Genomic DNA, 21606 nt, shown 5'->3' on the forward strand with positions numbered 1-21606 from the left:
AGACCCAACACAGCCAAAAAATAAATTAAATAAATAAAAAATAAACTTTTAAAAAAAGGGTACAAATGAATTTATCTACAAAACAAAATAGAGTTACAGATGTAGAAAACAAACTTATGGTTACTGGAGGTAAGGGCGGGAGGGATAAATTGGGAGATTGGGATGGACATATACACACTACTATATATAAAACAGATAACTAATAAGGACCTACTGTATAGCACAGGGAACACTACTCTTCAATGCTCTGTAATGGCCTATATGGAAAAACAATGTAAAAAAGAGTGGATATATGTATATGTATAACTGATTCACTTTGCTGTACACCTGAAGCTAACACGACATTGTAAATTAACTAGACGCCAATAAAAATTTAAAAATTAAAAAAATATAGATATATAGTTAGATAGCAAGTTTAGAAAATCATAAATGGTATAATTAGGTAAGCATGGATTTGGTTGGCCAATGTCAGAATATTAGAAAGCAATAACAATAAAGAGAAGCTTCAAAGAAGAAATCTTTAGCAAGGGCTGCCTTATCCAGTATATAATAAACACATGTAATTCTACCAGCTGAAATCATCTTTGAAGTAAGAGATACTATCTTACTAAATTTACTCCTCAAAGGTCAGCAATGCTTAATGGTTACAGGTTCAGATTTTAGATTTGCTTGGGTTCTTCCACCTAGCAACTCTATGATCTTGGGCAAATTAATTAACCTCTCTGTGCCTCAGTATTCTAATCTATAAAATAAGAAAATAGGACCAACCACATAAGATCGCTGTGACAAGTGTGCTCTTATACGTAAAGCACCAGTAAGTACTTGATAAATGTTAGCTACCATAGTCATTATCATATGTTCTTTCTATCTCCTACTGCATCTGGCCCATCATTCAAGTATTTGTTTTCTTAAATTGAAAGATATTAATAAAAGTCTTAGGAATTTTACAATACCTATAGACAGGGAGTGAAAACATGCATAAACAAGGATAGCTAGATTCACTGAGAAGAGAGGCAGAAGATAATTTTTTCATTGACTGATTAATAAGAAAATTTTAAATGAAGGTTGAGATAAATTGATGGATGTCAAACCCATAATTGGCAATTATGAGAACTTAATGGTAGTTGAACAAAATTATAGAGATAAAAATAGAATCTTTGGGCTTCCTTGGTGGCGCAGTGGCTGAGAGTCCGCCTGCCGATGCAGGGGACACGGGTTTGTGCCCCGGTCCGGGAGGATCCCACGTGCCGCGGAGAGGCTGGGCCCGTGAGCCATGGCCACTGGGCGTGCGCGTCCAGAGCCTGTGCTCTGCAACGGGAGAGGCCACAGCAGCTCGAGGGCCGCGTACCGCAAAAAAAAAAAAAAAAAATCTTAAGATTAGAAAGGATCTTGGCAAAGCATGTATTCCAAATCAATAGAAGAATATATATTTGGTAGCATCCCTGTGAGTCTTGGTACAAATACTTCCAGTCATTGAGACCTCGTTATTTGACAACATAGCACATTCGAATTTTGAACAGTTTTAATGCCATAAAGTTGTTACTTATATTGAGCTCAATCTGCCTTCACACCTTCCAATCACTGTCCTCCTTCCTGTGATTCTTACGAAATACAAATCTCCCTGAGCATTCACACCCACTGAACATATTATAACTGAGGAGAGCTACATCGCTGGATAAAACTAATTTATTTTTCTGTTAGGGTTGAAATAAATACTACCCTGAAACTCAAACATTTAAAAATATTTTTGCATGTGCTTCTCTCTGTGTGAAGGCACCACTACAGACAGGAAGGGAATGGAAGGGACTTGAGATATACAGAGGACCTGACCTTTAGGAGTTTATGGGTACATAGAGGAAGTCAGCTCTGCACACAAGTAATGGGAATAAATGGTTATATGTGCTCTGATAGAAATAGGTAGAGGCTACATTAGGAACACAAGCACACCAAGGAGAAGAAGGTAATCAGAAAAGGCCTGGAAGGTAGTAGCTCACCAGGTAAACGAGGGGGAAGGGCAGACATTTGAAAATTCAGAAAGGCATAAAATACATTGTGTATTTTGGAATTCAAAGTGATTCAGCATGGCCAAAGCTTTGAGCACCATGCGGAGGGAGTTCAATGAGTGATAAGCTGAGAGGCAGGCAGATGTCAGAGTCTATAGACTGAGTGGTCTTAAGGACTAGTCGTATTAATAGATTGATTCAAAACACAGGCTCTACCCTTGCAGCCACCTTATCCACTACCTCAGGGAAGGCCATTAGCCCTGAGACACTTAGCACAGCCTACACATGATAAAAACCTGATTCATCACGGCCTTATTTCTTTCCAAGGACGTGGTATCGACTCTGTTCTATACAAGGTAACTTAGAGTTCAGTGAAGTTAAGTACCTCATCTCAATCTGAGCACTATGGGACCAGCAGAGGAAAATCAATCTCACAATTTGTTGAGTCCCAAGTTTTCCAAATGTTTCCGGGTCTTTTTCATGAATTAGAAAATGAGAAAAAGGAAATGGCTGGATAAAGAAAGTGTACCACATCCCAAAGCTTCCGTGAAGAGGAATTGATGGGGTGCAGGCTCCAGTTGTTGGCCAATTAGTGATGAAACCTCCAGAGGAGCATTCTAGCAGGTTCCGCTCCCACAAGACATCTGAACCAAATGTTTTGTTTTCCCTTTGGGGATCCCCACTGTCATTAACCTGGGGAAGCTCCATTCAAAACACTCATTTGGTGAAAGGTAGCCTGTCCACACTGATGCACTGCCACAGAATTAACTCCAGATTAGGAAAATCGTGAAAGTGAGCACAAGGAAATTTATAGCACTAACGACTTTAACAAATCTGAGCTGATTAACTGGATGCCATGAACTGAAATCCTTGTGTTCCAATCAATCTTCCAGGAAACTTCATGAAAGCACACTTGAGGGAGTAAATCCATGAGATATTCTAGGCAGGTTTCTTTATAAAAAGAGGGGAATAATCAGGAAAGACACAATACACTGACAAGTAGGGTGATTATTAGCCACTAATTCTTAAGTTAACACTCTTTGGTAAATAAATGTCTGCATTTACATTAATTCCCCATAAAAGGAGTCTTGACACTTTTTCGAACAAAGATCCACTTGAGACACTTACTCATCAGAGAAAAATTTGCCCTAAACAGTCGGAAGTCATAGGGAAAAGATAATGATAGGACATTTTCAGGATAAGACCATTACCAGAATGGGAACCCATAAATGTTCGTGAAATGAGTGACCGGTCAGATGAGGAATTGATAGCAATTCATCCAGTATTTAAATCGATAAGCTGCAGAACGTTTAGGAAATAATGGTTATGGACAAGAAGTAATGCTAATGATGTAGCATTTGAACAGGAACGGGGGAGAAAGTTTCTACTCAATCATTACTTAGAGAGTCGAAGGAGTGAGTGACTGCAGCCAGGAATGCATCTGGATATACCCTTCTGGGCATCTGTTTGTGTGATTAATTTTCCAATAAAGTTAGAATAAGTTTCTCCTCATGAGCTGTAGAAAACATCCACTCCTTTCTCCGTCCTGTTCCACTACTCGTTAAAAAGCAATTGTTCTTTACATCAAACTATGCAGTGGTTCGTCTCCTTCCATTGGTTGGGTGAAACCACTGCAAATCTGAGGGACTCAATATTCAATGACCATTTTAAAAGCGTCTTATTCAAAAGGAATGGCCAACAGCCTCACATAATTATCACAGTTATGCTAGCTAATGTCCTTTGGTCCTCAGTATCCATTTTTACCTCCTTCTGTGCTCTTTCTCCATCCTACATAGCAAGAGCTGGAAAACTAACAGCTACATTTCCCAGATTTCCTGGCCACTACGGTTCTGGATGCCATTTACATTCTGCCAATGGAAAGCACTCCTGCAAAATGTGAATTGCAGAAGGAAATGGGGCTCAATCTTCCTGTAGCATTGCTGGCTGAAGGGTAGCCTCTGGCAATTGTAGCATTTTCATTAATTAGACACCATATTTGTGGTGTGGAAAACTGACATTCCCAGTAGCTTCCTGCAGTTATCTGACCTTGAATAAGTTATATACCTTCTCTGTCCCTTGGATTACTATTTGTAAATAGTGGGATAATAATATTGTGTGGGGTTCCTTTGAAGACTATGTGAGTATCTGGAAGGAGGTGTTAGGTTTTACTTCTGCTGCATATACCCACCTAGAAGAATGCCTGGAGAAAAGAAGTACTTAATAAGGGCTAGCTAAGAAGATGATGATTTGAGACCAACAGGATATACCTGACAAAGGAAGAGATGTGATGTCAGAAGACAGAGGATAGTTGTGTGGCACTTAACAAATTACTTAACCTCTGTGCTTCATTGGCTGAATGTCCTCAATTCAAAGTGGAGAACATATCAAGTTAACAAAATTATTAAATGGGATAATATGTCTATAAACTGTAAAGCGTAAAGAATTATACAAGTGTTTATCATTATTAGTTACAACAAAAAGTGCTGAAGAGGGTCACAAGAAGGAGCTGTGACTTTACAGAGAATCAGGCAAACCACCATGGAGGAAATGGCCTTTGGACTGGGCTCTGTGGAATGGGTATATTTTCTACATGTGGAGACAGCAGAAGCTTGCCAGTTTGAACTAAGGCATGAAGGCGAGAAACTGAAGGGCCAATATAGAATATATTCTTCTTCTTCTAACATCTCTTCTAGTAGTTATGCCACATAAGCTTTGAGAAACAGTTAAGAGAAGGAATCCTAAGTGGAATCTCCTACTTGGCTTTCTGCATACTTAACATCACTTATGGAAAAAAAAACTAGTCATGGGGGCAGGACACATTGAAAAGAGAAAGCTCACGGGCATGATTATGTAGCCTACAGAATTTAAGATGCATTCTTCTACATTAAAAGCAAAAAAGAAAAAAGAAAGCTTCCTACTAGCAGGAAAATGTCAAGGTGGCTCAGATGGTGAATATTATTCTGTTGCCATGATTCCTAGGGTTTGCCAGCATAAGTATTTTTAACACAGGCACGCCACTCACTGAAGAGATGAATGACCTCATGTTAGGTGACTCCATTCCCAACTTCTAAGTGGGGATAATAAGAACAGGCTGAGAGTGGGTTATTTAATGAAAAGGAAAATTATAATGATCATGCTGGTTTCAAGAAGCAAGTAAGAAAATTGACCACAGACTCATGCACTAAAAATAAATAAACAAGTAAATTCTGCAGACGATGAAGGCAATTGGAGTCAGGTCATATTCATGTGGCTCCCATGGATATCAAAGACAAATCTGCCTCTTTGAAGGAGACATTCAAGAAAGAAACACAAGGGCTATTTGGCATATAGCTCGGCACCTAAAACTGTGCCTCATTTTCATCCTCTGTGGATTTCTGATGGTATCAATTTCCACCTAATTTAAAAATCAAGAGAATATATTACCATATTCGCCAAGTTCTTTAATTTGAGAAAGTCAATATTTTCACACGGAAAGGCTGTCCTGAACACATCCTGTCTGAAAACTCATATTGTTTCAAGAATACAGGGTCAAAAGGCTCAGTGCAGCCAGGGATGACATACAGTTATCAACCACACTGCTTTTGAAACAGGGCTTAAGTAACTCATAAAACAGCAGTTTCTTTTGAAAAATGTTAAGGAGAGAATTATGAGGTCAATTCATCAGCAAGACAGCAAGAATGGTGGTGTTCTAGTTGTTGTGCCTACCAGTACAATACAGTAAAAATTCAGGGGGAGGGCTTCACTTTTGTTCTCAGTCCAGATGTGAACTGTGACACCATAATCGACTTAGATCAGCTTATACTAGTAAGTAAAAATCGCAACTCTTATACATCATCATCAACAAAAGCAATCAAGACATATATGAAAGATCTAAGCCATTGAACCCTGAGCAAAGGAAGCAGGGTCGGTATAAAGAATAATGTTTCGGCACATCGGATGCTCTGGAGTCTGGATTTCAAGACTCAGCCCTGCCATTTTGAGCAAGTGTGATTTGGAGCCAGTTGTATAACCTGTCCTTGTCTCTGTTTCCTTATCTACAATATAGGAGAATAATTTTACATAACTCAGAGACTATTTGTGAAAAATTTTCAAATTCAATGCTTCATTAAAAGACTTACATACACACTGTTACGGTTAATTTCATATGTCAACTTGCCTGGACCATGATGCCCAGGTATTTGGTCAAACATCATCCTGGATATTTCTGGGAAGTTTTTTTTGGATGCAAGTACCATTTAAATTGGACTTTGAGTAAAGCAGATTACACTCAATAATGTGGGTGGGCTTTATCCAATCAGCTGAAGTCCTAACTGAACAAAGACTGACCTCTCCCAAGTGAAAAGGAATTCTGTCAGCAGACTGCCTTTGGACTCCAACTGCAACTCTTCCTTGAGTCTCAAGCACAGTGGACTGCCCCAACTCACCAGGCCTCCACAACTGCATGAGCCAATTCCTTAAAAGAAATCTCTCTATATATACACACATCCTGTTGGTTCTGTTTCTCTGGAGAATCCTAATACAGACATCATGAAACAGATGAAATTATTTGGCATAGATGGTTTAAAACAAGAAAGTACCATCTTGATAAGTTTCAAGAGAAAAATCATAGTCATTTCAATATAGGCCCCAAAGTCATTTGATAAAATTCAACACATATAGATACAATTTTAGAAAAACAATTTTAAAACCCATTGAGTTATTCCTTAATATGGTAAAGAAAACCCAGTCAGGTCAACTTTATGCTGAGTGATCAAGCATTAGAAGCACTCTTTTAAAATTTGCAACTGTTTGATAAGCTCTGGTCAGTGCAATAAACATTGAAAAGAAATGAGAAAAAGATCATTTAAAAACATTGAGATTGCACACCAGAGCAATCCAAAGGAAACTTCTAAACCTTAACTAGAACTCTTTAGTATAGCAAAAAATGCAAGACAAATATGTGAAATTAATAGCATTTCTGCATACCAAAATTAAACAGCTATAAATATGATTTTAGCTTGTACTAAAGATAAGAAAAAGAAAACAGCTCAGCATACATTTATTGAACTCCTATTAGATGCCACAAGAACTTTGTTTAAAATGTATATACATGCTTTTTCAGCAAATTACTTAAAAATTACTTGTATAGATAATACATTCTTAATAGAAAGAGCAACTGTTATTAAAACATTTGTTTTTTATTAAGTTAGCATATAATGCAATTCCAATCAATATTTCACTAGTGTGGGTAGATGAAGTTATCTGAAGCAAATATGCATTCTCTCTACACTGACCTCCATAGGAGGAGTACACTCCACGCCAATGATGTTGGACTCGGCCATGTAACTTGCCTTGGCCTCATGGTGGGTGAAGTGTACTTTCTTGCATCTTCATATTGGGCTTGGCTCTGCGACTTGCTTTTGGTCAATGAGATGTCAGCAGATGTGAAGCCAGCAGAAGCTTGCAATGTGCTTCCAAAGTTGGGCTTAATCTCTTGTGCTTTTGCCTTCCCCGTGAGAAGAATATACTCCAGTTGGCCCAGAGGTCATCAGTGAAGAGTGACACAGGAAGCAGACCTGGGCCTAACTTGCATATTTGAAGCTAAGCCCAGCAGAGCCCACTGGATGGGCAGTATCCCCGCTGACCCACAGAAGAGTGAGCAAGAATAAGTTATCATTGTTTAAGCCACTGAGTTTGGGGGTGATTTGTTACACAACACTGTTATGCACATAGTTGGCTGATACAACCGAGACTTTACATTTTGTTCAACAAAATGATGTAGAGGTGAATTAATATTCTGAAAAAAAAGTTGAGCAAAGAGGAAGCAAGTCTAATCCCACAAGGAACAATAATTTTAAAAATAGTATTTACCGGGCTTCCCCGGTGGCGCAGTGGTTGAGAGTCCGCCTGCCGATGCAGGGGACACGGGTTCATGCCCCGGTCCGGGAAGATCCCACATGCCGCAGAGCGGCTGGGCCCGTGAGCCATGGCTGCTGAGCCTGTGCATCCGGAGCCTGTGCTCCGCAACGGGAGAGGCCACAACAGTGAGAGGCCCGCGTACCGCAAAAAAAAAAAAATATATAGTATTTACCAAAAACAAATGTTGATCAATGAACCAAAATAATGAGCACAAAAAATAGAGCTAATAAAAAATATATATATATACACACATACATACATATATATACATATATACATTCACACTCACACACACACACACACACACACACACACACACACACACACAATGGACTATTACTCAGCCATAAAAAAAGAATGAAAGAATGCTATTTGCAGCAACATGCATGGACCTAGAGAATATCATACTAAGTGAAGTAAGTCAGACAAGGAAAGACAAATATTATATGATATCACTTATATGTGGAATCTAAAAGATAATATAAATGAATCTATATGCAAAACAGAAACAGACTCACAGACATAGAAAACAAACTTATGGTTACCAAAGGGGAAGAGGGGGTGTAATTAGGAGTATGGGACTAACAGATACAAACTACTATACATAAAATAGATAAGTAACAAGGATTTATTGTATAACACAGGGAACAATATTCAATATGCTGTAATAATCTAGAATGGAAAATAATCTGAAGAAATACATATATAACTGAATCACTTTGCTGTACACCTGAAACTAACACAATATTGTAAATCAACTATATTTTGATTTAAAAAATAGAAAAAAATTGTGGGCAAAACAGATACTTTTCAGAAAAGTGTTTAGAATTGTATGATCCTTTTTTTCTTTTCTTCTTTCTTTTCTTTTTATTGTATCTATATGAGAAGATGAATGTTAACTGAACCTACTGTGGTAATCATTTCACAGTGTATGAAAATCGAACCATAAATATATATATATATATATATATATATATGAAATGGGCTTCCCAAAACAAAGGGAAAGAGAGGATTGTAGGATAGTAATGATAAATGGTTAGCAATGTAAAAAATATCCATAAACTTTTACATACACCACAATTACAACTTCACAAATATGTGCATATAGAGAAAGAATATATAGAAAATGATTGCATAACAGGATATTTAAATAAAAGTACTTCTGTCTCAAGGGTTTTGGGAGAAATAACAAAGACGAGAAAAATATAACATTTGTGCACAGTATTTCCATGTACTAAAACTATAGGCAAAATAACCTATACAGGACATTTTGAAATTATCAAAATGCTTCAGTGAGCATTTGCCTATCTCTGGCATATATAAGAAATGTGGAAGAGGCATTTTTTGAGGAGAAAAGTGGTCCCTCTCTTTATCCTCAAGTTTCATAAGCCTTTCCAGAGCAGAGATGTGATTACATAAATGGTAGCTATTATTACAAGAGACAGTATGTGTGGTGGTCAAGAGCAGGAACTCTAGAGCCAGGGGATAAGTCTCAGCAACTCCACCTTAACCTTTCTATGCCCCTGTTTCCTCATCTGAAAAATGGGATGATAATAATACCTACTTATTAGGGTTATTATGAGGCTTAAATAAATTAGTATATGTAAAGCATTTAGAACAATGTCTGGCACATAGTAAGCACTACCTGTGTTGGCTTATTAACCACCATCAGCATCACTATTATTGATGGCTAAGTGTCCTCAATCCAACAAATATTATTAAACTTTATTAGAAAGAGTTATTGGCAAAATACAATACCATATGGAATGACCAAAAAGTTGTTTAGTTTGTACCTTTTCTTCCCAGAAATTCCACAAATAATTTACATTGCTAAAAAAGTGGTTTGCTGTACAATAAAAGAAACTGCTGAAGTGTATGAGTACAGCTAAGAGGAATTTAAAAGCTCACACTGACTTCCACATGTATTCTTGGGGGAATCTTTGAAGGACTTGTATTTCATAAGTTTTTTGAGGAGAAGGCAGGAATTATTTCTATAATACTTATTTTTTTCCCCGAAAAGTATGTTGTATTCGGTATAGAAAATTAAAACAATGATGTATTCGCAATGCATTTGTCTTATACATCCCTTCCCTATGGAGCTGGACTAGTATATATTTCAAACTATTTTCAACCACTCATTCTGTGTCTTCCTCCATCTCAGTTAATGGCAATCCCAGCCTTCCAGATAGATACACAGGTCAAAAACCCAAATCCATTTTTTACAATAACTTTTTAAATTTTAGAACAGTTTTAGATTTACAGGAAATAAGAGGACAATACAGAGTTCCCATATACCCCACATCCAGTTATCCCTATTATCAAAATCGTATTTTGGTATGATACATTTGTTATAATGAATGAAACAATACTGGTAAATTACTATTAACTAAAGTCCATACTTGATTGAGATTTCCTTAGTTTTGACCTAACGCCCTTTTTCTGTTCCAAGATCCCATCTAGGATACCACATTACAGTTAGTAGACATATCTTCTTAGGATCCTCAAGGCTCTGGAAGTTTCTCAGACTTTCCTTGTTTTTTCTCTGGTGTTTTTCTCATTAGTCAGGGGTTATGGGTTTGGGGAAAGAAGACTTCAGAGGCAAACTGCCATTTTCATCACATCTTCCTAAGGGAACATACTACCAACATGATTTATCGCTATTGATGTTGACCTTGACCACCTGGCTCAGGTAGAGTCTGTCAAGTTTCTCCACTGTAAAATTACTTTTTTTCCCATTTCCATGTTGTACTTTGGAAGGAAGTCACTATAAGCAAGCCACAATGGAGTAAAAGAATACTCACTTCTAAAAGTACTCCAAACAATATACCTATCTAGACATTTTTAATTCTATTTTTTTTTTGATAACAGAAACAGCTGTTTCACAGATAGATCTGTGTTTCACAGATAGATATTGCTTAAAAAATATTTAATTCTAGTAATTTGTTCTAGTAATAAGTGCAATATGTGCTCATTGTATAAAAACTGGAAAACATGTTTAAGCAAAAGGTCACCTAAAATGTACCACCCAGACATAGACCACTACAGTTAATATTTCGAGGTATCGTCTCCAAAACTTCTTTCTATGTCTACATATAAAGAGTTAAAATAATCCTCTGCATATACTACTTTATCTCACTTATTACCATTTAACATTAAGAAAAATTGTTCTGTAGTTTTAGACAGAGTGTTCTCGTCTTTACAATTCCTGAGCCTAGCAAAGTGTCCAGCATGTAGTGGCTTCAGCAAGTGTGATCCAATGAGATTTCCGACTTGAATGGATAAAGCCTCCATGAAACCATTTAATGTAATTTGCTGACCAAGGCGTTCTCAGTCTCTTCCTTTGCCTCACAAGATAACCAAAGTCACAGGCATAGCATCACCAATTTGGGGCCTTGGAAAATGAGTTAGATTAGTGAAATAGTAGGTTGTCTGTAAGGACTAAAAGATAATGGTGTGTGAGGTGTTTAAACACACAGGCCTATGATCCCTTATCCCAAATCCTTTTGACTAGGTATATTTTGGAATTCAGAATTTTCAGTTGAGGAGGATGATAGAGCAAATGTTCAGTATATTATGAAACACCACGATTGGGCATAGGGAAACACATCATAGTCAAACAGTCATATTTTTTTATAGCAAAGCATGTGAATAATCACAATAAATAGACCACTTCCTTGTGTTTTATAATTTCTAACAGTGCATTCTAAGGATCCCTTGTGTCTGGGTTACGGGAACACCCTCTAGAGGAGTCCCAATTCCTTTAGCTCCAGTTTATTACCAGCTAGGGACCAAATTTTTGGTTGATTTCTCAGCTTGCACAGTTCCTAGAAAGTGCAAGCAGTAAAATTCAAATTGTAAAACCACTAGGGTACACATCTGGCATTTTGAAGTTCCAGGGACAATTTTTTGTTATCTAAAGACCAAAGATATAAATAAGCTTCCTCATCTGTTTTCTGTGCCAGTTTTCATGATTTCTTTCCTAGCCCAACCTTTCACTTGGGGAAAGCTTGTAAAAGCCCAGCTTTAGGATAGGGGAGGGGGGTTTCTTACTCTCTGCCTTTGCTGGACCCAGGCCTTGCCCTCTAACCTGTACGGTGGATATAACCCATCTCCTCAGTCACTGATACTGATAAACTCCCAGGAAACCGCACCATCAGTCTTCGGGCTTATACCTCTCTTTCCATTCCTTCTCAGTTTCTGGTGCCTGATGATTTCCCTCCTTTCTAGCAAAGCCAGCTGGGCATTAAATAATATATCCTATTTTATCCAGCATGTCCTGGTGTTACAGCAGAATTGTCAGGTTATCTCAGGCCACCGTATTGCCAGACCAGAACTCTTAATTTCATTTTCCTTTTAAATAATATGTTTACTAAATACTTTAAAATATTCTATTAGCCAGATTACTCAATTAACTAGATATACCTCTTCCAAAGCCTTACGGAATAATATTTAATATAGGAGCTATATAGTTACTCTTGAAATAAAAAATTCTTTAATGAATACTTTTCTTTTGTAAGTAAGCCTTTGTAAGCCTACTCTGGAAAATGAGAAATCACAATCTGATGCCATCTACTTAGTGACAAATTATCTTCCAGGTATTGAATACAATCGTTTAGTTGAAATTACTTGAATGTTCACTATTCTTAACAGCAACAGAATAAATCTGTTATGCTGAAATGTCAATGCCCTCTAGGTGGTATTGTTCCAGGATACTTGTAATCAAACCAAACCTCTCTCTTTCTCTTCCTTAGTGAACCCCAATCTTAATTTTTCTTTAAAGTGGAGTTCATTGCTGAGCCTTAGCACATTGTCTGGAACTGAACAAGGACTTATTCAATATTTGGTGGCTGAACTGCTACTTGATGAATGGTTTTGTGCTAGTCACTCTGTCAGGCTATTAGCTGGAACTTGAGAAAAGATGAACAAAAACTCTTACCATTGGGGCCCCAGTTCTATTATCTTTTTCAACTTTCAAGTCAGGGTGGTCTTTGTGGGTACTCTGTTTTGTTTTTCTTTGCTTGTCACACATGAGGTAATTTGATATTTGAATTTCTAATACGCCCCTTTCAAGAGTGTTAACATACAACTGGCAAATGAGCATTTTTCTATCTAAGGTTGGATAATGAATAAAATTCCCTTATATCTTCCTGGGGAACCAATTACTACATTGAAAACCATGATAATACCAGATCTTTCATCAATAACAGATGTGATTTGTAAAGTAAAAATCAATCTGTTTTGACTGATGATGCCTCATAGCAATAAGGAAGATTTCATCTGAATAATCATCATAAAACTATATGATTAATCTGTTGAGTAAGACTAGAAATTCAGTAAGTAATGAGTCTTATCGGGTCATTTTCTGGCTTTATAACCTTGGGAAATTGTGACCTTCACATTCCTACCTCAAAAGGACAAGCTAATTTCCTAAACATATGTCCCTGAGCAGGGAGATATATAGGGCGCATCTCTGCAGACACCTGAGCCAACTGATGGACTGACGGATGTGTCTTCTCATATTCGGCCTCCCAGCACGTTTGAAACATGGATTTGGAAAGATAACTCCTCACATCCTCCAGGCAGCACTTTGTTTAAAGATGAGATTCAGAATGTTTGGTTGCTGTTGCTGTCAAATAACTATAATATGTAATGTGTGTGTGTGTGTGTGTGTGTATATATATATATATGTATATATATATATATATATATATATATATATATATATATATCTCAGCTAGGATTCTTGTGGTTGCAGATGACCAAAACATAATCGAAACATGCAGACATGAAAGAGAGCGATTTACTGGCTTCTACAGTCAAACCACAGAGGTGGGTAGGCTGACTTCAAGAATGGCTGGTCTCACCACTAGAGTACGGTCCAGGCCCTTGCTTGAGCTCTGCAACTGGTTTCTGCTTCTCTCAACGTCTTGGTCTCATTCTCTCCAGGGAACACAGCCACTGACACCCAGAGAATCATATCTCCACAGCTCTACCACTAAAAAGAAAAGAGGGCCTTTCTCATAGCATTACACAGAAAAACAATAAACTCTGGGAAGGGTTCAGAATGGTTCATCTCGGGCCATATGTCCACCCCTTGACCCGTCACGAGATTGGTCAATCACTGGCCTGAATCTTCTGCTCACCCCTGTAGTCAGAAGGGAAGGGATCGTTTCTGTAATAAAGGGACAGTGGCAAGCAATAAAAGGCACTATATATACTTAACCAGAAAATTATATTTATTAACCATTTTATGATATAATATAGTGTATATGTATATAGTCTCTGTATGTTTGTATTTGAGAAAGTGTAAATTGTCCTGTGAGCATGCGTGCATGTATATATTGCATGCATGTATGTGCATACGGATCTACTTTCTGTATATTTTACATAGTGGTTCATGACTATGGATGGATACATACATTGTACATATGCATTACTGTTTTGCAAGTAAGAGTGTAGTTTTTCCTTTTCCAGGGATCCCATTCACATCCCCAGATCATAATTACCCAGTGAATGTATCCTCTACCTTCTATCCCCTAGAGTAAATTGCATTCCAGGCAGATTGCCCTACTTACTGCCCCCACAGGTGTCTGATTTCTTTCTCTGGAAAGTCAGAGGATCACGCAGGCCTATGGCGGTGCCTCAGGGGCCCCTTGAACATGGGGTGCCACGTCCTGGTCAGCGGTATACAAAATGAAGCATTATTAGAAGTGACCTCGTATACGGTTTTCGTGGCATCAGGATCAAGGTAAGAGCACTCCAAGACCGGGTAACCAACCAAACAATATAGGGAACTGGAAGATAAAAAGTAAGGGTAATGGAACCAGAGAGAGGTGAAAAGTGAATCAACAGAGTGTGAGGCGGTGGTGATTCCTAGTGCAGACGTTAGTTGACTATGGCTAAGTGTAGCGCTCTTGGCCTACTTGGGAGTGGTAGGAGCCGAAGGAAAATGGCCAGTGCAAAACTTTCGCTCTTCTCTTCAACTCTACTTTCCTTTCTCTCTCAGTCCCATCAAATACGTGGCTCACCTCTCCCACAAAAGCTTTCTGGAGTTATCACCCGCAGCAGTGTCCGTCCCTCTCATTTGGCAGTGGAGCTTAGACTGCCTTGAGATCTGGCCACTGTTTGGGAGCTGCTCTTTCACAACCAGATTGAGAAACATAATCTTGTCTCCACTCAATAAGTACACTCCCTCATGCTTAGGAAAAAGATAAATTATCTTCAACATGACGAGACCAATATGCCCATGCCAAGGAAGTAATCTTTGCTATATTTTAATTTAGGTGTTTCCTTTCCTATAACAAGCCAATAGTTGAAAGTTATTTTGCTTTACGATTACACAAATGGAATGTTCAGATTTTAGTTAACAATTAAATTGATCAGTTTAAAATTTTTGGAACATATATTTGCATATCATTGCTCTCAATATACTTATGTAAAATCCAAAGTCTATATTCCCAAATACAGAAAACCTATTCATGTCAGCTTTAGTTACATGTGTACATTTATTTGAATGTGTGGAGTGTGTGCTTGTACTTCCAAGAAAGTCAGCTCTGTTTCTTAATTGTCGCTATAACTACAATTCGGGAAATGCTATTGCAACATCAATATGTTATGCACGTCTTTAATTAGGTTAGTGCGGCCTGTCTGTCACAGCAACTGATCCTAAGTATTCTTATTTAGTCTGCTTGAAGCTTTAAAATGTTCTCTTTTTATAAGAGACATGTTTCGGCCTCATTAAATTGTTAAGCAAACCAATATAAGCCCTACAACTTGATTGCTATGTTCTAGAAATCCTGTGCTTCTTCACTTAGCACATCCTTAGCACCACCTGAAAGAGCACTCTGCCCCAAGTACCTGAAATCCTCTGCAGCTCTAATGGGTTAGGGCTCTCTTATCAGATGGAGACATCTGTCACCCCCCTGATCACCAGGAAGATCTGGCTGTGGCATCCTATCGAACTCCAGAGCTTGATTCTCTTATCTAGTAGTTAATGCAAGCAAGTTGCAGGTTGCTTGTTCTGAGCAATGTCTCACACCAGGTCACCACAGAAGAGAGAACACAATGACTGATTCCATGGTTTGGAAATTACAGATAGAATCTAGCCTAAAGTTCATTTCCTTCTCTTTCCTCAAAATCTGACAAGATCTCAACAGGGAGAAACAATCATTACCTGGAACCAAGCCCTGCAGTACTTTGGTCTTTTTTTGGTCTTTTATACCTTTTTTCTGCTGCAATTAATTTAAAATGAATCGTTAAAACTTGCATTAAGGAGAAAGCAGAGTTGTTTTTTTTTTTTTTGAAACACATATAGATGTTATATGCTTTTTACCATGTCCAAGGTCAAAGGATAATACAGTAACTGCCATAAAGCTATAAGGGGATTCTCTCAAATTCAGTCCTGTTAAAATGGAAGGCTGCATTATTAACCAGTAGTGACATGAGAGGGCAAGTATGAACAGCTAGCAGGTCAGGGATTAAAGCAGGGGTGGGACACAGGGGAAGTATAGGACCTCTTGCAAAATCTAAATCTTTCCCGGTCCCAGCTTCAGCATGGCACTACCTCCTGGTGGCGGGCAGCTCAAACGTAAGTACTGATGAGGAATTCTGGGTTCTGGGGCCAGCAGGGACTTTCAGCATTTCAGCACTCACCGAGTTAGTTGGCACTCATTTTGTTTCCCTGCTTCTCAAGACTTCTCCTCCCCCAAATATAAGAACTTTAGCCTACACTGGTTAGGAAAGGGAAGGGGGACAGGGCAAAAACTGGGAGCCAATCACCAACTGTATTATATTTAGACTGTCATTATTGTGAAGGGATGGGTATTTTAATTCTTTCAATTTAACTCTTCTAGATTAGTCCTCATAGTTTTCACTGCATATTCCTTTTTATGGATCTGGACCAGAAAAAAAATACTCCAACCATATGAAATATAACTAAGTCCATCTATTTATCTCTCCTGTGTTCTTTGCACATTTACTTCCTGTACTTCCTTTGGGAGCAGACCATTCAAAACCTAGGTGAATTGATAAAATGAAGCCGAGCTTGAACTGGGTATAATTTACTATATGGGAGGCCTTCACGACAGACTGTCACAGATTCATGAGACTGCTTATACTTCCGCTTGTGCCAAGCCAAAGGGACCGGAACTCATCTCATCTTTGGTTTTTTATTATTTTATTTTATTTTTTTTATTTTTCACTTACTATTTCTTTTTTTTTTTAAACATCTTTATTGGAGTATAATTGCTTTACAATGGCGTGTTTTTAAAGATAACAAGAGAATCAAATTTTGCTCCCAAGCAACTCAGCTCTCCAGTGTCCGCGAAATCTTCAACCTAATCCTGCCACTCCCGCGCCCCATCTTTTTTTTAGACAGTAGTGGAGAGACATTCTTTCTTGTAAACATTTCCGCTCATAAAATTTTTGTCTAGTGGCAGCAATGTCTGATCCAGCTAAAGCACTGGGCCATGAAACCATCATCAACAATGATCATGTTTGCAGATGCTCTAAGTCTGGAAATCATTGCTGGCATGTCTATGTGTTTAAAAAAATTCTTGGACTTCTGGTGGTTTCTAGAAAGCATGTGCTTTCTTCTGAGAAATTTCTGAAAAAACCTCAAGGACCAAGATTTTCAAATAAATAGATCATCTTGGTTACCACTTGACTCAGCTCAGCCATCGCTATTGACCCTTCTCCGGATTAGAATAGAGTGAATAGGCACACAGGAGTGTGTAGTTATCTTTGATGCAAAATTTGAGGGCCACTATTATAGCTATTTGCCCCAAAACATCAAATCCACCACTTATCATTTTTGCTATATTACTTTGGCTCTTGAAGATTTTTCGTTCTGAGTCTAATAGTCTAATACAATTATCTCTGGCAAGGCCTGCACTTGAAGCCATTATTTGGTGAGGACTAATGCACAGAGAATTTGGGCTAAGAGTAGAGCACAGACATGGGGGGTGGGAAGGGTAGAATTTTGAGAAGGAAAGATGAAATCAACAAGGGTCACCAAAACTTGTTTTCCTCCCAATTTAGCCTAGAACTATCTGAGTTTGGAGGAAAATCTGTCATTCTTTTGGAGTGTTATACATTGTTTTTCAACTTCCATGCAAAATTTTCTGCTTATTACTTGTACTAATGTCACAGCATGGGGCCTCCCTTTCTATCATGCATAGACTAGAGGAATAAGTTAGCTGTATATCTGCTAGTTTTTACATAAAATGAAATTGCCTATTTCAAATATTTTTAGTTTATTTTAAATAGGTTACTATCCCATTGCTTTTTTTAGTTAAATATTTCTTGCTGTTAAAGTAGATGAAAACGCTTTGTGTGATTCCAGTCCATAAATATCCTACATGGGCTCAGAATGTATTTTTAATTTTTTATTATAAAATAGACATAGAGAAAAGTGCATACAACATGAATGTATATTTAATAAATATTCAGAATGTGAACCCCCGTGTAACTTCCAGCTGGATCAAGAGATAGAATGTTGCTGGTATCTCAGAAACTCGCACTAATCACAAACCACACATTTCTCTCAGAGGTAACTGCTCTTCTCACTTATGCGATATCTAATTCCCTTGCTCTTTTTTTTCCTTTTTAGTTTTACCTCCTATACATTTCCCTAAACAACATCGTTTAGTTTTGTCTCTTCCTGTGATCTATAAATTGAATCACACTGTTTGTATTCTCTCATTTTTTGCATCTTTTGCTCAAAATTATGTTTGTCTAAGATTCATACGTATTATCACATATGGCTGCAATTTCCTCATTTCCAACGATGTGTGGTATTCCAGTGTATGTAGCACAATTTTAACCATTCTCCTACTGAGAGACATGTGGTTGCTTCCAGGTCCTAGCTGTTATGAATAATGCTGCTACACATGTCATCCACGCCTCCCACTGCATGTGCTCATGCATGTCTCTAGTGAATATACGGATGACTGGAAATGCTGGGACATAGGGTACGCAGATCTTCAGCTTTAATCGATAATGGGAAGCTGTTTTTTCCAAAGTGCTTGTTCCCCCTGCTAATATATGAGTTTCTATTGTTCCACATCATCACCAACACTTGGTATTGTTGGATTCTTGATGTTTTGCCCATCTGACATTTAGTGTACATTTACCTCCTTGTGCTGTTTTCTTCCTTCTCATTGTGGTTTTAATTTGCAAAACTCTGATTTCTAATGAGATTGGGAACTCCTTCATATGTTTACTTCCTGAATCCAGATCCTTTAAAATTTAAAGTCTGGTACTCTAGACTTTGGTATTTTGGTGTTGTTCACACGGAGCATTTCATGTCATAACTGCTAAGTACTGGGACAGCAAAAGAAACTCATTCATTGAACATCAATTTGGAACTGGGCACCTCATGCACTTTGTCCTATTTAATCCTCGTAATAACTTGCTAGTTGACCTTGTTTTTGTAAGTGTGAGAACTGGCACTCAAATCATGCCTGTGTGCCTCTGTAGTCTAAAAACTCTATCCAGTAATCATGTTCCCTCTCAAGAAATTACCTCCACATGATCAAAATCATGATCAATATCCCGTAGTAAAGTCATTGTATTAAAAATTATACCAAAAGAATTTCAAAGGTGGCTGGTTAATATGTCTAATTAAATAACTGCAGCCCTAGGTCAGTTTTCCCCTTAACACTCCAAAATCCAGTCTATTAACATTTAAACAAATGAAAGGCTCTTTGGTGGGATTTCCCTCATGAAAGTAATTCGTGAGACAATTCAGTCACATGTTTCATTTTCTACCCATGACAGGCACTTGTGAAATGATTAACACAATCCAGTAGAGTTATAGGATATTAAACGACAGCCAGAAATAAAAGTAGCAAAAGACAAGAGTGAAACAAACTATTCTCTAAGAGATACATTTTTATATAGGTAATCAATTTATTAGGACCCTCAACAAATTCAAGCAGTAGACACGTTTAAAAAAATTAATTCAAAGCCAATTAAAGGATAAACATCAAGGCTCCTAAAAATTTATGTTATTAATGGTGCCTTTTTTTTTTTTTTAACTATAAAGGTCTAATAGGAAGCTTGTAAATCCTGCAGATATAGAAACAATTTTCAAAGAATCAAACTAACCAGAAGCAATGACTCAGGCATGAAATTGCCTACAAAAGGGTCTGGACCAAGCCAGTTTTCAACATCCCTCCCTGATGCTAAGAATAACTCTTGGGATGGGAGTAGCATTCTGTGGGTAACTCTCCTCTCTCGTATCTTTGCAAAAATGACCTTTCAATGGGATCTGACCCAAAACTCTTCCCAGTGATGTAGACACACTAATGACTTGTACCTTTGTCACCAACAACTTCCAACAGGCTTGGACTTGGCATCGATGAATATTAACCTCACATTCATCCCACTCCATTGAAACAAACGGTGAAAACAATTTTATTAATCACTTCTATACACTTCATACATTTTGTGAGGTCCATTTTATTTCTACTTCGCTCCATGACACAAATCCTTGCTTGCAAAAGTGCTGGCACAGTGTATACTTTCTACTTGTCAATATACCTCCATCCTCTTCTGTACCATCAATTGGCTACAAAGATTTAGAGGTTCAGTGATTATAGGATTTGAATGATTTTAACCCCTTTAAATTTGGAAACTCTTTAAACCCCATTTTCTCTGCAGCCACTGAGAATTTTTAAATCAGCTTGGCCTTTTCTAGCTCCAGGTCTAAGGATTACAGAGTTTTAACGAGTATAAATGCTTCTCTGCAGTTCTACAAAGAGCCGCCCCCAACCAGTTGACCTCCAAGAAATAAAGCCAGCCAGTTCTCCAGCTGGTAACTGCTGATCAGAGTTTCTAAATGGAAAGATATGTATGTTATGCCACAAACCACCAGGAAAACATGTAATTGCTTCCTCAACTCCACATGAAGCCAGTGAATCAGAAGATTTGATGTAGGAGGGGCAGCAGACTTTAGACGTGTGTCAGTAAATGTCTAAGAAGGAGAAAACAGAAAATGTCAGGGACCCAAAGAAGCTCACTGGGGCAGAGAGTAATGAGTTCACTGATTGCAAGCCACCTTGCTCCTAAAGAAAAGCTGTTACCATGGATACCCTCAAACCCTATGTAACCCTCTGAGGTCTTACCTCTTGCGTCCTCACATTTATGTATCCATAGTGAGTTCGAAGGGGCCGCCTGTATGTATAGGAGAATGGTATCCATTTTGCACCAGGTTGTCCGAAGCAGTTTAGTAGCAATGGAAAATTCACTTCATTCACAAGGCGCACAACCAGCAGGAAGAGGAATGCTGCTATGAAGCTCACTGCAATCACAGACTTTCTCTACAAAACAGTCAAAAAGAAAAGAAGAATGAATGACTTTCAGTCAAAAGCAGTCTCTGTGAGGTGCTTCCTCTCCCTTTCTCTTTCAAAGGGATCAAAGGACTTTGTCATTTAGGATATTTCACTTGGAGACAGAAAATAATCATTTGGTGACCAGGTTGCCCTAGTGTGCTGAGCCTCTGAGAACAAACAGCAGATTTCTTGGATTATCTTTCCATCCCATTCCAATCCCTCCTTACCTTCCCACCTTCCTTGGTGACTCCTATGCAGTTTTCAAAACCCAAATCAGACATTCCCAGCTACAGGTAGCCTTTCCTAACTGCTCAGTTCCCTCCCCACCATTATCCCCTGAGCCCCAGCCTATCTACCCTAATAGAGGTAAG

General features: G+C 38.1%; 1 protein-coding gene across 1 annotated transcript in view; it reads right to left on the bottom strand.

Moving 5' to 3' along the window:
* The window catches only part of ST6GALNAC3 (ST6 N-acetylgalactosaminide alpha-2,6-sialyltransferase 3), a gene marked incomplete at its 3' end in the record, with an annotated part of 339913 nt that extends 318838 nt beyond the window's left edge, over positions 1–21075 (bottom strand). Inside the window, exon 1 of the mRNA XM_082863423.1 lies at positions 21029–21075. The remainder of the gene's footprint in view (positions 1–21028) is intronic.
* Positions 21076–21606: the final 531 nt, after the last annotated feature.

Source organism: Leucopleurus acutus (assembly GCF_964270905.1).
Source record: "Leucopleurus acutus genome assembly, chromosome: 2".
Taxonomy (NCBI): Eukaryota; Metazoa; Chordata; class Mammalia; order Artiodactyla; family Delphinidae; genus Leucopleurus; species Leucopleurus acutus.